The 8416-nt window shown below is 57.0% G+C and overlaps 2 long non-coding RNA genes across 2 annotated transcripts; both read left to right on the forward strand.

Annotated features, from left to right (window-relative positions):
* Nucleotides 1–1080: 1080 nt before the first annotated feature.
* On the forward strand, nt 1081–2384 carry LOC311517148. The gene is made up of 2 exons (XR_014710616.1): nt 1081–1366; nt 2145–2384. It is a non-coding gene; the product is annotated as an uncharacterized lncRNA (long non-coding RNA).
* A 2967-nt stretch (nt 2385–5351) lies between these two features.
* On the forward strand, nt 5352–7761 carry LOC311515339. The gene is made up of 2 exons (XR_014710110.1): nt 5352–5737; nt 7220–7761. It is a non-coding gene; the product is annotated as an uncharacterized lncRNA (long non-coding RNA).
* Nucleotides 7762–8416: the final 655 nt, after the last annotated feature.

Below are 8416 nucleotides of genomic sequence, written 5' to 3' on the forward strand. Positions count from 1 at the left end.
CCAGTAATACCTTGATGTAAGTGATATTCAGACACGTCTCAGCCCCCACAGGTGGATTGGCTGGGCCCTGCAGGGTGGCTCAAGTTGGGCCCCCAAACTCACCAGTCACTTTGGAAAATCTTGGCCTCTGGTTTCTCCCAGCAGCAATGCACCTCAGCACAGCCCTGACCTGCTCCCTGTCACCGGGCAGGAAATGGAAGCAGAGTTGCATTGAACACACACAGGCTGCAGCACCTGCTGCTTCAGCCAAAATAATTCATGTAATTAACCCTTTACTGGCGCTGCCCATTCCTCCTCCTCCCCTTCCTTGTGCACACACAAGCCTAGAAGTTGTACACACGGGTGTGTGGGGATTACCCAAGCCTCAGGGGGACTTGACCTTCCCTCAGACAGGTAAGAGGGGGGTCGACACTGAGATTTTCATTCAAATTCCCCACGTTCCCTTCCTCAGGTTCGGCTCCTCCCGGTAATGAGAATACAGGGAGTGCGGGCAGGGGTGCAGGAGGGGGCCAGTGTTTTGAGCACTGTGGTGTCTAACCCTGTTCAGAGCAGGCCTGCACACCATGGGGGGTAAAACACACTCACATACCTTCCTAGTCACCCTCAGTCCCCCTTTTCCTGACATCACCCTGGGACACCGGGTTCCAGCCCCGTGGCTCTGAGCAGCTCTGCCAGGCAAGTGGTGGGAGCCCCACGGCTTTGACTCCTTTAACACTGGGCTGATCAGACGCCCTGGAGATGCAGGGTAGTGACTGTTGGGGCTGACAGCTCAGTGTGAGAGACTAAGTATTACCTATGAGGAACGGGACAGAACAGTTTGTCCTAACTCAGCCTGCCCCTCACTCCCATCCCCAAACTCCCCAGGAGAGGGGTCTGCCTGGGCCCAGGGTCTATGGTCGGCATTACAAAGTAGTTCTTGCTCCAGGTTTCCATGCGGTAAAGAAATCTGCTGGAGAGATCCGTTAAGTGGCAGTTTCAGTGTATTGCACACGAGGCACTTGCCTGTTTCCCTGTGGGCGGGGGGGAGGTTCCCTAAACCCCCAAGGTACCTCCCCATGTGGGAGAGAGGAAGGATGGTTAAAAACCTCTCACAACTGCCAGTCACTCACACAAACCCCAGCCCATACGAGGCCGAGGCCCCTCTCCCAGCGGAATTGGTAGCAGAGCTCGACAGTCCCGTGAGGAGACGCAGCCCGAGGGGACGATGAGGCGTCTGTGGCTGGTGCTGCTGCTGGTTCTGGCGCTGGCCGGGGCTGCCCTGGCTGGGCCCGTCCTGCAGCAGCCGCTGGGCGTGGAGGGTCCCGGCACGGTGGCAGCACGTGATGGGGCGTCAGCCCAGGTGGACGGAGCCCAACAGCAGCCGCTGGTGAGTCCTGCACCCGGGGCCCTGAGCACGTCCCTGCAAGGAGGCTCTTTGTCTCATGCCCCTTCCTGGGGATCCCCGGGAGGTGGGATGGGATTGGATACAGGGTCACTCTGGCAGGGACCCTCCATATACCCAACTCTGATGTGGGAATTACATCTCCCCACCCAGGAGATCCACGGGATCCCCAGAAATGACCCCGCCCCCTGGGAGATTCTCACTGATCCCTGCCCTGACCCGCCAAACCTTCTGTATGGGGCAGACCTGGCCCCTGGCCCCAGCCTCCCCCCGACCCTCTCGCTGGCGGGTCCGGGGGGGGCAGCTGTAGCTGGGAGGTTCCTGCTTTGCCCCCAAGCTCCTACATGCTGGGAGCCCAGACAACGCCCAGTGCCCAGCCCCCCGTCACGTCTGCAGGGGACAGAGGCCGAGCAGGGCCCATGGCTGAGCCAGGCAGAGCAGGGCCCAGTTTGGACGCCCCCACTGCAATACAGACAGGGCCTGGGCACAGCAGATCAGTGGGCGTGGCCCCCTGGGGGCTGATGATCTTGTGGGGAGGGGACGGGGCTCGGCTGGGACCAATTCAAAGGGGATTCTGGGCTGAGGCTGCTGGACACTGACCGTCCCTGGGCTTCTCTCAGACTCGCTGCCTCCCAGCCTGGGCGGGCAGGGACCCACACCCAGGGCCTCCCCAGCGTGAGCCTGGAGGGGGCAGCCATGGAGTGGGCTGGTGCCTCCAGCTCCTCCGACCCCTAGCGCTGTGTCTCGCCCGTGTGTGTTTCAGGGCGCGAGAGTGAAACGGGCCGCACGGCCGCAGATCTACTTTTGGAGACATGGCATGTACTCACTCATACGCGGAGTTGTCAGAAGGGGAAGCCGCCAAGGCTGAACAGACGTCTCAGCTGGGGAGGTCGTGGGAGGCTCATTCCCTCCGTGCCAGGCGATGAACCTGCTTTGCTGAGCCTGCAGCTGCCCGTGTGTTTTGCATTTATTCACTCGCACCAATAAAAGCAGGAACCTCTGAGCCTGGCTCCCTGGAAGTGGGGAGACGACTCCTCTCCCAGTGCCCATTCCAGGGGAACCGGAACGGGGGAGCGGAAGGGGGCAGGAGGCCATGGCCCCATCACTTTTAAAAGTGGGGCAGGGAGGATCTTCTAGGGGGCTGGCACAGCATCAGATGTTCATTGGCCCCTGAGAGCTCGGCAAGGGGTGCTGGGGGCGGGTCGCACAGTGGGTGGGTAAGTGGAGAGCCCTGGGGCCCTCACCAGGGAGGGTAGAAGAAGACAGAGGCACGTGTCCCTTGTCATTTTCCCAGGGAGACCCAGGCCTGCTGCACTCCCTTCTCGCCCGGAGGGACCCTGCCCAGCTCAGCCAGTGTCAAGCTTGGGTTTGGTGGGGGGCATTTCTCAGCAGGGAATCCCCCCATGTTCAGCCCTGACTGTTCCTTTCCTTCCTCTGAAGTAGCAGGGCCTGGCCGGCACCATTGCAGGTCGGCCACCAGCATGGATGGGCCACCGACCTGACTCTGTTTAGAGCCAACTGATATCACTTCTTACCCCATGAGAGGGGCTGCTGTTTAATAACACAGGGTGTCCTGGTCTCATCTCTCCCACCCTCCCCAGTGCCCAATCACAAAGGGGGTGGAACAGATATTGAAGGGGCCTTATTGGCCGTTTGATTAAGTCTCTGAGTCATCTCTAGGCCAACATCTTCCGGTGTGCCCACTACTTTTCGCTCTCTTACTTTATAGGGTCCCCTCCTGACACATGCAGGGCCTGGGTTTCCGAAGTGCTGAGCAGGAGGAGGGGGCTGCTCAGGAGATTCAGACAGTCAGGCTGTAGGTGTGGTAATTGGGAAACCCAGAAACTGAAACAGCCAAAATCCATGGCCACTTGGGAAATATTTGCCCTTAAACTCTCCATGGCTGTGGAGCTACGAGCCCCATCCACTAGCTCTGAACTTTAACCTAGTGACAGGAGAGCCACGATTTACAAAAGTGACTTATGAGTTTGGGTGCCCAACTCCAGACACCTTTGAGGTACGTGATATTCAGACACGTCTCAGCCCCCACAGGCGGATTGGCTGGCCCCCCAAACTCACCAGTCAGTTTGGAATATCTTGGCCTCTGGCTTTATCACACAGAACCATTCCCAGTGGCGCAGGTATCTCAACGCACTTCAGCAAAGCCCTGAACTGCTCCCTGTCACCGGGCAGGAAATGGAAGCACAGTTGCATTGAACACAGCAAAAGAATTCACGTAATTTACCCTTTACTGGCGCTTCCCTCTCCTCACATCCCTTGTGCACACACAAGGCTAGATATTGTACACTTGGGTGTATAGGGAACCCCAGGGCTCACAGAGACTTGACCTTCCCTTAGACAGGTAAGTGGGGGGAGGTCGACACTGAGATTTTTGTCTGAATTCCCCACCTTTCCTACCCCAAGTTTGTCTCTGCCCAGTGGTGAGAATACAGGGAGTGTAGATGGATGCGGGAGGGGGGCAGTGTTTTGAACACTGTGGTGTCTAACCCTGTTCAGAGCAGGCCTGCACACCATGGGGGGTAAAACACACTCACATACTAGTCACCCTGAGTTCCCCTTTTGCTGATAACACCCCGGGACACCGCGTTCCAGCCCCGGGGGCTCTGAGCAGCTCTGCCAGGCAAGTGATGGGAGCCCCACGGCTTTGACTCCTTTTATATTGGGCTGATCAGACGCCCTGGAGATGCCGTGTAGTGACTGTTGGGGCTGATGGCTCAGAGTGAGAGACAGAGTATCACGTAGGAGTAATGGTGTTAGAGGGCTTCCCCTTCACCCTCCTCCCGGTGCTTGTCACGCAGACAGCAAGCAGCAAAAGACCAGCAGTCCGAAGTGCAGACGATGTGATATTGATTGGGGTTAGTTTCCAAGCCAGCATATTCCAAATCGCTTCACACCAGTCGGGGTTCTCTCTTTATACACCAATAGAGTCTGTCCCCCTGTGTACCATTCCCAGTTCCGAAGCCGCAGAGCGTTTACCCCGAGTCCCCCTTCCCGGCTCCGACGCCGCAGAGCCTTCACCCTGCGCCCCCCCTTCCCAGCTCTGACGCCACAGAGTCTTGCCTGTGTCCCTGTTCCATGCTCCCTATTCCAATTTTCCCCCCTTAGCAAACATGATTCCAATTCCCCTTCCACTTCCTGTTTGACCCCAGTTTATATAGTAATATTCTCAGCTATACCTTAACCATTTTACTAAAATTTAACTAATCAATCCTAACATACTGTAACATAATTCTCTAACCAATTATATCCCACTACTCTAATTAACTTACACCTAGCAAAATTAATTAAACAGCAGATGGAAGCAATTAGAGAACCAGACAGATTAACAATGGAAAAGTGGGGGCCATAAAGATAAAACAATACAGAAATGAGGGTTTCACAACCACAACCATTGATAAGTGATTTCTTGCCAGACAGGATGTTGTCAAACTAAGTTTTCTTTCACCATCTTAAGATCTGTTTCTTTATCTGGTGGTGATGGGCACTATCAGGACAGGATCGTCTTCCTAACAGCCCAATAGCACCTTATTTCAATGGGACTGGTTTGGGATGTGAGGATGTGACCCTACGCTTCCCTGCTTACGGCTGACCCGGCTGCTTCTGGTTTTGCTGAGCAAAGAACAAGGCCTCAGAAGGTCACAGTGAGAGAAGGCCCATACACAGCTGAACTGTGATTTTGATTCTTTGTTTTACACCTCTATAACTAGCTAAGTGATAAAAATACACCTAAATTCTTACACTATAGGCCTTTACAGAGAGGCCTGAATATCTGTACTCTAATAAACGGGACAGAACAGTCTGTCCTAACTCATCCTGCCCCTCACTCCCACCCCCAAACTCCCCAGGGGAGGGGTCTGCCTGGGCCCAGGGTCTATGGTCGGCATTACAAAGTAGTTCTTGCTCCAGGTTTCCATGCGGTGAGGAAATCTGCTGGAGAGATCTGTTAAGTGGCAGTTTCAGTGTATTGCACACGAGGCACTTGCCTGTTTCCCTGTGGGCGGGGGGGAGGTTCCTAAACCCCCAAGGTACCTCCCCATGTGGGAGAGGGGAAGGATGGTTAAAAACCTCTCGCACCCGCCAGTCGCTCACACAAACTCCAGCCCCACACGAGGCCAAGGCCCCTCTCTCAGCGGAATTGGTAGCAGAGCTCGACAGTCCCGTGAGGAGACGCAGCCCGAGGGGACGATGAGGCGTCTGTGGCTGGTTCTGGCGCTGACCGGGGCTGCCCTGGCTGCGCCCATCCTGCAGCAGCCGCTGGGCGTGGAGGGTCCCGGCGCGGTGGCAGCACGTGATGGGGCGTCAGCCCAGGTGGATGGAGCCCAAGAGCAGCCGCTGGTGAGTCCTGCACCCGGGGCCCTGAGCACGTCCCTGCAGGGAGGCTCTTTGCCTCGTTCCCCTTCCTGGGGATCCCTGGGGGGTGGGATGGTATCGGATACCGGGTCGCTCTGGCAGGATGCTCTGTGTGGAGCCAGGGACCCTCCCTCCCCACGTCCCCACTGTGGGAATTGCATCTCCCCACCCAGGGGATCCACGGGCTCCCCAGATATGACCCTGCACTGCGGGAGATTCTCACTGACCCCTGCCCTGACCAGCCGAACCTTCTGTATGGAGCAGACCCGGCCCCTGCACCAGCCTCCCCCCACCCTCTTGCCGGGGGGAGCAGCTGCAGTGTGGCCTATATAGCAGGGCTCTTCCCTCCTGCCTTTAGTTGAGCGGTAGCCTCTGTCCTCTAGTCTTGACTCTCAGACAGCTGGGACCCAGCCGATATCCGCCTATCTGGTGACTAACTGGTCCCCAGGATCCGAGCTAGGCCACAGAGAGGCATGGTGCTGGGAAGGGGCTGTGCTCACAGGGAAATGGGGCTGGATCAAGTCTCCAAGGAGACAGTGGGACACAACAGGCATTAAAGGGTCAATTGAATAAGTCTCTGAGTCATCTCTTTAGGCCAACATTTTCCAATGTGTCCCGGAATTTTGGCTTCCCATCCCCCAAACACCCCAGGGGAGGGGTCTGGCTGGGCCCAGGGTATATGGTCGACGTTACAAAATAGTTATTGCTCCAGTTTTCCATGCGGTGAGGAAATCTGCTGGAGAGATCCGTTAAGTGGCAGTTTCAGTGTGTTGCACATGAGGCCCTTCCCTGTTTCCCTGGAGGAGGGAGGAGGCTCCTAAACCCCCACGGTACCTCCCTGTGTGGGAGAGAAGAAGGCTGGTTAAAAACCTCTCACTCCCACCAGTCCCTTACACAGCTCCCAGCCCCACTAATGGCTGACTCCCAGAAGCAGGTGAGTTTTCTGGCAGATGCTGAGTCCCATGAGGAGACGCAGCACAAGAAGACAACAAGGTGTCAGTGGCTGGTGGCTCAGCAAGGTCCAGCACAGAGCCTGAGGCAATCCAGACCCCTCACAATAGCCCAGTTATGTTTCATCCCCCCCACCGGCTGTTCCCTATTTTCCATTGCTTTGTCCTCACTAGTTTTTAATTTGCTCATGTTCTCCCATTTCTCTCAGGAGACTATTTCAGCTCAAAAGACTCCGTAAGGATTTTAACGCTCCGTCTGCAGCTAGGTCATCACCGCTGAAAGAGGAAGTGTGCTTTACATCATATTCGCTGTTTGGAAGCCACTGGAGCTGTGCTCATTTTGATCAGCAGAGACCACAGAGTTCAGGCCTCAGCCCAACCTCTGGAAAGGAGGGGAGGGAGGAGAGGGCACATTGGAAACCAGTCTGGGCTGGTGCTTTTAAACACTTCCTTGCCCTGCCCCCACTTGTTCACTCTTCTCTCTAAATTCTCGCTCTCTCCAATTCATTTGTTGCAGGGAGTGAGAGTGGAAAGGGCCACATGGGGACTGAGAAACCGAACCACATTCAGCTGGTGTGACCCATCGAGACCTGGCTGCCTGTCACTATTTGGCTACCATATTGACTTTCACTAAGCTAGTTGCTGCTGGAACCAACCCCTCAAGCTGGGAGCATTTCAGGCCTGCACGCCCCTGCCTCGGATCGCCAGAGCTGTGTGCGCCAGCCACTCGGATCCAAACACCCCTTTCCAGGCGTCACATGCTGCTGATTCTCCCCTCACTGGTTTTACACCTGTGTATCCCCCATGACCTCACTGGAGTCACTCCTGATTTACACCAGTGTGAATCCGGCCCTAAAAAGCATGAGCTTGCTGCTGGCTGTGGGGTACGGGAGCCCCCAGCCCCTCCTGAGTGCTGTGGGTAGAGGCCACGACTGGGCCATGTCGGTCATGGGAGGCTCATTCCCTCTGTGCTGAGCGATGAACCCGCTTTGCTGAGCCTGGCGCTTCCCATGTGTTTTGCATTTATTCACTTGCATCAATAAAAGCAGTAACCTCTGAGCCTGGCTCCCTCATTCCCAACGGCCCCAGCTCGAAGGGGCACAGGGCATGGTCCCATAGGCAGCCCAGAGTTCCCAGCCGCTGCAGTAACCCCATCCCTGCCCCTCTCCAGTGGGGAATAAGACCCCGTCCCCAGCACAGCTGGAGCAAGGCCCATGGAGCCAGGTCTCCTCCTGCCTACCCATGGGTAGCACTAGGCCCTGCCCCGGCCTCCACTCTGACAGCTGGGACCTAACCCATGTCCTGACACTGCAGGGAAGTGGCCGGTTCCCAGGCTCCCAGCCAGGCCACAAGGCAGCGCACTGCCAAGAAGGGGCTGTGCTCACAAGGACATGGGGCTGGATGAAAACTCCAGGGGCTGGCATAGCCTGTGGTGGGTGGGAACAGCCTGTGCCCTGCCCAACCCACCCACCCTGGGCAGAGAACCCCCCTCCTCCCAGGTGTGACGCTCAGCATGACCCAGCCTCCCCCCCCCTTCCTTCCTCAGCCCCTGGGCCAGGGGAGAGGGGGAGGTAGTGAGTGGGAGGAAATGGCCTGGGCTGCGGAGGAACATGATGAAGCTGCCATGTGAGGCTCTCAGCCTGCTGAGCAGGGGCGAGGCACCCAGCCAAAGGGGCTGTGCCAGGGGCGCCTCTGGGAGGAGGAGAAGTGGGAG

The sequence above is a fragment of the Lepidochelys olivacea genome (genome assembly GCF_965140295.1).
Source record: "Lepidochelys olivacea isolate rLepOli2 genome assembly, chromosome: 2".
NCBI lineage: Eukaryota > Metazoa > Chordata > Testudines > Cheloniidae > Lepidochelys > Lepidochelys olivacea.